We start from the raw sequence: 7,190 nt of genomic DNA, 5'->3' as shown, positions 1-7,190 counted from the left end.
CATCTCTGCAGCACCGCTGCTTTGCTCTGTTTTTAATGAGCTGGCGTCCTCCTTTTGAGACGAGTGAAGTGAACTTGGATAAGACCCTTAGTCTTGAAACAATGTGTCCTACCTTTGTTGAAGCCCAAAGAGCTTTTCTGTGCAAAGGCCAGTGTGTCTGAACAAATGGCATTCCGCGCATTTTCGCGGGCCTCGGCTCCAGCCTCAGCGGGATTCCACTGCATTCTTGGCAGTCGGGCTCCTCCGCTCTGGCAGGAGGTCAGCCCGGGGCCAATGGGGTCAAGGAACCTCCACAGGCTGCTTGGGCTCCTGTGTGCACGACTGACAGCTTGAGGCTGCGCTGGGGACGGAGAGGGTCAGTCTCATTGCTAGTTCCTGTCTGTCAGGAGGGGATGCGTGTGGGAAGGGGCTGGGAGGGCTCCCCTTCCTTAGGAAGCCCTTGCAAGCGGCCCGAGCTGTGGGAAACACACTGAGAGAAGGTTAAGGCCACCGTGGTCCCAGTCCCAGCTGGCCCTCCTAATAAGTGTCCCAGGCCCATCAAAAGGCCCCATGCAGGAAGGAAATACTACGAGCAGTGCTTATGTTTGGGGAGAGGGATCGTGGGTGAGTTTCCTTCTGCTCTTTACCGTCACTGGATTTTTTCATTTATTGGAACAATGACTATGCAGTCTCCTGGAAAAGCGTTGACCCACTCCACCCTGAAAGACTGCAGCCCTAGTGTGTAAAATTTCCCACAGTCAAAGTGAGGTTAAGGAGCCGATGTCCAGAAGGCCTCTTTGAAAATACGGGAGTATGTGTGGAGTGAGCCAGGGTGGGGATGGAGGTTTCGCACGTGAACCCATTGGCACCCATGAACTTCTGACCTGGGGGTGGAGCATCTCCCTTGCTAGTCTGGAAGCCTGGACCCGGGGGCAGCCGGCCACAGGAGAGAACATTTTCGTTTGTGTGGGGCTAGGAAGGCAGTGTGGAAAGCAAACTGCAAAGCATGTGAGCAAATACTTTGTGTGTGTCTGTGTGTGTGTATGTCTGTGTGTGTGTGTGCGCGTCTGTCTGTCTGCTGCCTCCCCAAGTAAGAGGACAGTCACACCCTAAAGGAAGAGAAGAGTAAACATCTGGGATAAGAATACAAAGTTTTGCGGGAAGTTTAGGAAGCAGAGACCAGAAAGTGTAACTTCCAGGCCTGGCCCTATTTCGTCATTTATAAAATGAGCAGGTGAGGCCTGCACAGTCCAGTAAAGTTGCCACTGGTGACGCGTGGCTATTGAACACTGGGGAGGTGGCTGGTCTTTACTGAGTTGTGTGGTTAGTGGAAAACACACACCAGGTTTCGGAGACTTAGTATGAAAAAAAAGGATGTAAACTATCTCGCTAATTTTTAAAATATTGATTACAGGTTGAGATGATAATATTGGGGGTATATCAGGTTAAAGCAACTCTATTGCCAGAATCAAGTTCATCTGTTCCTTTTTTCTTTTGAACGTGGCTACTAGAAGTTTGAAATTACCCATGTGGCGCATATTCTACCAGCTTGCACAGTCATAAGTCTTAGAGCCCCTTAAAATGTCCCACAGAAATATCACTCAATTCAAGTCCCACCGACGCGGGGGGCGGGGGGCAGGCTGCTTCAGAGCATAATCTCATGTTTTCAGTTTATGAATGCTTATGTGCTTGTTTGAATATAAAAATAACAGGTCTAAAAGGAAAAAAGAATTCTCTCCCTGCCTCCACTTTCTAATCGCTATCTTTAAGTAAGAAGACATACGTTTTCTCCGGTGGTTTCAAGTCCCACGCCATCGACAGCACACGGCCCTGGAGCCCTAGGGGTCTGCGGACCTCAGTTTGGGAAGCATGGGTGGTGATGTCTAAAAGGGCCCGGCCATCTTTCGGTTTCTATAGGAGGCTCCTGAGTTCCTAATTGCCACATGGCCCTTTTGTTCTGAGGTTCTCACCTTTGCTCCCCACCCCTTAGAGTTCCCGAGGCCCTGGGAGTGGATTGGGCCAAGTAGAAAGGACAGAAACAGCTTTTCTTTCTCTTTTGTAGCCCCAGAGAACTATGCACACAGGTGCCCCATAAATACTTGGCGTATTGAATGGTTCAGTAACCAGAACTGGGGGCCGGCCTGCCCCCTGCAGCCCGGCAGCCTGCCGCAGCTAGCAGTGTAAAAAGGTCTTTCAAAATGGTCCTGCTTTGAAAATTCACTAGGGAAGAAAGCCGCCTCCAATCCTTCAAGGGAAGTGGATGGGGGTAGAAACCAAATGATAAATAAGCAAGTGAGGTAAGAAATCAATCTGGAACCAGCACAGTTCAGAAGATCATGGGCTGCGCCATCACCAAACTAGATGGTAACCCTTATCGAAATTACACCCCATCAGTGGAGTAAGTCGGGATGGATCGCTTATGAGCAAATCTCACATTTTCTCTCTCCTCACCCTGGATGAGGTCTCCAATGAACTTGGCTGCCTCTTTTCTTTTTAACATCTTTATTGGAGTATAATTGCTTTACAATGGTGTGTTAGTTTCTGCTTTATAACAAAGTGAATCAGTTATACATATACATATGTTCCCATATCTCTTCCCTCTTGCGTCTCCCTCCCTATCCCACCCCTCTAGGTGGTCACAAAGCACCGAGCTGATCTCCCTGTGCCATGCGGCTGCTTCCCACTAGCTATCTATGTTACATTTGGTAGTGTATATATGTCCATGCCACTCTCTCACTTTGTCCCAGCTTACCCTTCCCCGTCCCTGTATCCTCAAGTCCATTGTCTAGTATTGGCTGCCTCTTGTTGACGCCTTTTTCCGCCTTAATATTCCCTTTTAGACTAACAGTTCTAACTTCCAACAGTGTCCAGCTCGGAGCCACTCACCAGGCTGCAGCCTTTGCAAGCCTCGGTGCAGCGGGATCCCACAACACAACACACCCTGGGACAGAACCCTTGGAAGTTACAAACATCTGTATCTGGTTGATTTGATAAATGGCCTTGAATAAGCCTCCAATCCTTGAATAAGCCTCCGCGTGGGCTGCAGTTAAACCATCACTGAAGGGTGGCTTTATTCCCTAGAGGAGAGTGCTCAGATCACTGGCCCTCCCCCCAGCTCTCAGGCCATGAATAAACAGGAGCTGGGAGCTGGGGCCTGGTTGCAGGGTGAGGTGGGGGAGGAATTGAAGTTGTTTCCAGCCCTCCATTCAGGCCTTTGTGGTCCTCGCTCTTCCTTGGGAGTTCCTTTGCTTGGAGACCCAGAGAGATGCTTCTGGGTACAGAGTCGGACTTACCCTCAGGCTCACATAAGGAAACTTGTGTGAGCATGCTCCGTGGGTCAGAAAGAACCTGCTCGGCTGTTCAGCAGTTCTGGAAACTCTGAAGGGCCGCCCTTTGGTTTAATGAGCTCTAGACAGCTCACACCACCCGAGCAGGTGGGCCTTTGACCTTCACTCAGCTGGCTCCCTGTGGGGAGACAAACTGAAATGCTTCTGGGTCAATATGGCCCCTTTCCTGTGAACATAAAGCAAACTGGAAACTCACAAGAAAACTCAAGTCCCATGAGTGCACAACCATGGGACAAAAGCAGTGGTCTTTCTCCTGTGGTCAAGGAGGACGTTTGCTGGTGTAATGCAGGAAGTGTCATGGTGTTCGTGGCCCTGAAGTAATTCCCACAGATTGATCTAGGGCTAAGCTTGGTCACATTTCTGGGAAATGAAGTGCTTCTTCTGTAATCACAGAATACGTGAAGTGGAAGGGGTTTTCGCTAGCAATAGGCCCAGTTCCTTCTTTGTAGGTGTGAAGAAACAGAAGCCCAGAGAAGGAGCAATAACTTGCCTAGCTATCTCACAGCAAGTTAGCGGCACAGGCGGGATGTGGATTCAGCTCTCCCAGCTCAGCAAACACATCAGAGCATTTACTGTGTGCCTCGCATGGCTCCTAGGCACTTGGAAGACACTGAATAAGGTAGATGTGGTCTCTGCTTGCTCGAAGCTTCGCATCTACTTTTTACAGCTTTGAAATGGAGCATAATTCCAATCAAGCCTGGCAGAATCTTCAGAGCCCTGTTTCCACCAGCAGGTGGGAACTAAAATTAGTCCCGCTGCCCCGTGGCTTGGGCTAGTCCCCGAGCGCAGACGAGCTTGTCAAGCTGCAGCCTTCCCCTTCAACTTGCCACCGTTCATCCATCAACAAATATTTCTCTCTTTTAAGAAACATTTGATTTATATTGTCTTTTCTTTTTCTTTCTTTCTTTCTTTCTGGCCGTGCCACTCGGCTTGTAGGATCTTAGCTCCCCGACCAGGGATCGAACCCGAGCCCTCAGCAGTGAAAGCGCCAAGTTCTAACCACTGGACTGCTAGGGAATTCCCTTAAAAACATTTTAAAACAATTTATTTGTTCAAATCAGGATCGATTCATTCATTGCAATTAATCAATACATTTCTTAAGCCTTTGAAAATCTCTCAGGTCCCCCTTTCCTCTCTCTCTTTCTCTCCTTTTTTCCTTTAGCGTTTGTCTTTTCCAGTTTCCCACAGTCTGGATTTTACTCGTGACAACATACTGCTTTGTTCCCTAGATTTCCTGTCAATTGGAAGCTTGAATTAGAAGCTTGATCAGGTTCAGATTCTATTCTTTTGGCCTATTCCTTCATAAATGGTGGCATGTAGGTCATCAGGAAGCATGCATTGTCTGCTTGTCACTCTTCGCGTGATGTTAATGCAGCCGATGATCAAGGCCCGGACTCATTGATTTATTAGTGGATGCAAAGTCTTGACACCCCAAAATTCTGTCAGTCTCTCTTCATTTATTAGCTGGAATGCTTGCAGTAAAATGAATCTTCGCCTCATAATATATTTGGTTCCCCTGGGGTATGGTTTACGTAGGAAAGGAAGATAAATGCTTGATTCTTTCTTTCTACTCACCATTTTTCAGATGATTTAGTTACCTAACATCCTCAAAGGAGACCAATGAATTTATTAATTTTTTTCTTGTTTCGTTCTTTAAACTACATTATGATACTATGTATTGTCATGGATTTAAACGAAAAATGCTTGATCTCCTAATCCATGTCAGGCATTGTTCTAGGCATTGTTCTCGAATAAGTGCCTGAACAAGACAGATCTGGGCCCCTCCCTCGTGGAGTTGACCATCCAGGGCTTGTTCTATGACACGCTGTCCCACTCTGCTCCTTTAACAGGGGATAGTGCACCAGATGCTGACATATGACCATCCTGTACAGAGCAAAGGAAATGAGCTGACAATTGCGTCGTCATGGGGTTTTCCTCAGTCCCTTCTCAGCATAATCCCTGCCCTCAAAGGCTCAACTTTTGTCACATCTCCTCGCTAATCTGTCCTGGCTGTTCATTTGAAGCAAGTTTTATGGAGGAAATTATTAAACAAGAACAATCTACGCCATGTGATTTCCTTCCCCTTCTGGATCTCCCAGAAATAGCCTCTGTTGCCAGTCTCTGTCCCACTCAAGCAGGTGGAAGGTTGGGCTTTTTCTAGAATGCTGTGGTCCAGGCATCTATGACCAGTCCCCATTACATCGCCTGCACCCCTCCCAGAGTGGATGGGGCCCTGCCGTGCATCTGTGAGGGAGCGTCTCTGCCGAGGGGCAAAAACCCAAGTTGCCGGTACAAGACGCTCAGCCACCCAAAGCCATTGAGAGGAGCTGTTCCTCTCTCTAGTATGCCTGGCTGCGGTGAACAGATGATCTTTTCATTATTTATTTTGGTCCCATACACGCTTAGAATTTCGCTGCAAGGTCAAAGCAACAGCCCACACAAAAGTTGGCTAAACATGTAAGAGATGGAAAATGTTGATGGTGGCAGCTAAATATAGACACACATATGGGTGGATTCCGGAAACTGCAAAGCAGCGAGCCCGACACTGAGCCCCAGCCATATTCTGGACCACATTTTCAAACAGGTGGCTTTTGCATATTTAGAAAAGAATGTGGAACCCACACACTATTGGGCTTGAAAATGTTAAAGAGGAAACCTCTGAGCAGCTCCAGTCAAAGAGCGATGTTTGATGATGGGAAGCAGGAAGGCCACAGTGCTCCTTCTATAACAACACCTGCAGGAGGTGTTAAATACAGGACATCACGAAGATCGTGGAAAGTACTGAGAATGACTGAACCTACAGCATGGGTCATATTTTGCAACAGTGTTCTCAAACAAAAATAAAACCAACAACCTAGAATAGCTTAGAGTGGGTTTCTGATGCTGACTTTTTGGGTTTTTTAACATCTTTATTGGAGTATAATTGCTTTGCAATGGTGTGTTAGTTTCCGCTTTATAACAAAGTGAATCAGCTATACGTATACATGTATCCCCATATCCCCTCCCTCTTGCGTCTCCCTCCCACCCTCCCTATCCCCCCCCTTCTAGGTGGTCACAAAGCACCGAGCTGATCTCCCTGTGCCATGTGGCTGCTTCCCACTAGCTATCCACCCTACGTTTGGTAGTGTAGATATGTCCATGCCACTCTCTCACTTCGTCCCAGCCTACCCTTCCCCCTCCCCGTGTCCTCAAGTCCATTCAAAAATATGGAACGCTTCACGAATTTGGGTGTCATCCTTGCACAGGGGCCATGATAATCTTCTCTATATCGTTCCAATTTTAGTATATTGGAAGCCAGCACCTAATGCTGACTTTTAATTCCTTCCTCACTTACAAAACAGTGAAGCCCCTGCTCCAGACTTTCTGGTCCAATAAGTATTCTTCCTTACCTGCACGTTCTAAGCTCTGCTGATCCTCTGTGTGTTCTAAACTGTATTGTCTTCCACGATAGTCTCATCAACAAAATGGTGAAACGTGGGCTGGATGATAACATTTAAGGAGGTTTGCACCTGGTACATTACCGCTACGCAGGGAATCGATTGATGGCTGCATCGGGCTGCAGGGAAGAGTGGGACCCTCCAGCCCTGTGCGGATGTACATTCTTTGTCAAAGAAAGATCAAGTAAAGAGAGTCCCTTGATCGTATTTGTTTATGAGCCCAAGCTGACAGGGCTAGCGTGTCCAATTCTATACATGTAAATACACACAAACTCCTAACCCAAACCCATCAAGAGCTGGAAGAATTGACCTGTTCACATTCCTGCTCTGAAGGGGAGTCCCTGCTGGTTGAAGATCCCTCACTCTTATCTGCCTGATCTCTCCCCCAAAGAAAGAGAGGAGCACACACTTCTATAGCCCCTCTGTT

General features: G+C 47.6%; 1 non-coding gene across 1 annotated transcript; it reads right to left on the bottom strand.

The window, feature by feature from the left end:
* Positions 1–6,526: 6,526 nt before the first annotated feature.
* On the bottom strand, positions 6,527–6,629 carry LOC117310519 (U6 spliceosomal RNA). Its single transcript, XR_004524663.1, has one exon. It is a non-coding gene; the product is annotated as a U6 spliceosomal RNA (small nuclear RNA).
* Positions 6,630–7,190: the final 561 nt, after the last annotated feature.

This window comes from Tursiops truncatus, chromosome X (assembly GCF_011762595.2).
Source record: "Tursiops truncatus isolate mTurTru1 chromosome X, mTurTru1.mat.Y, whole genome shotgun sequence".
Lineage (NCBI taxonomy): Eukaryota > Metazoa > Chordata > Mammalia > Artiodactyla > Delphinidae > Tursiops > Tursiops truncatus.
This window is presented reverse-complemented; position numbering and strand designations above follow the sequence as displayed.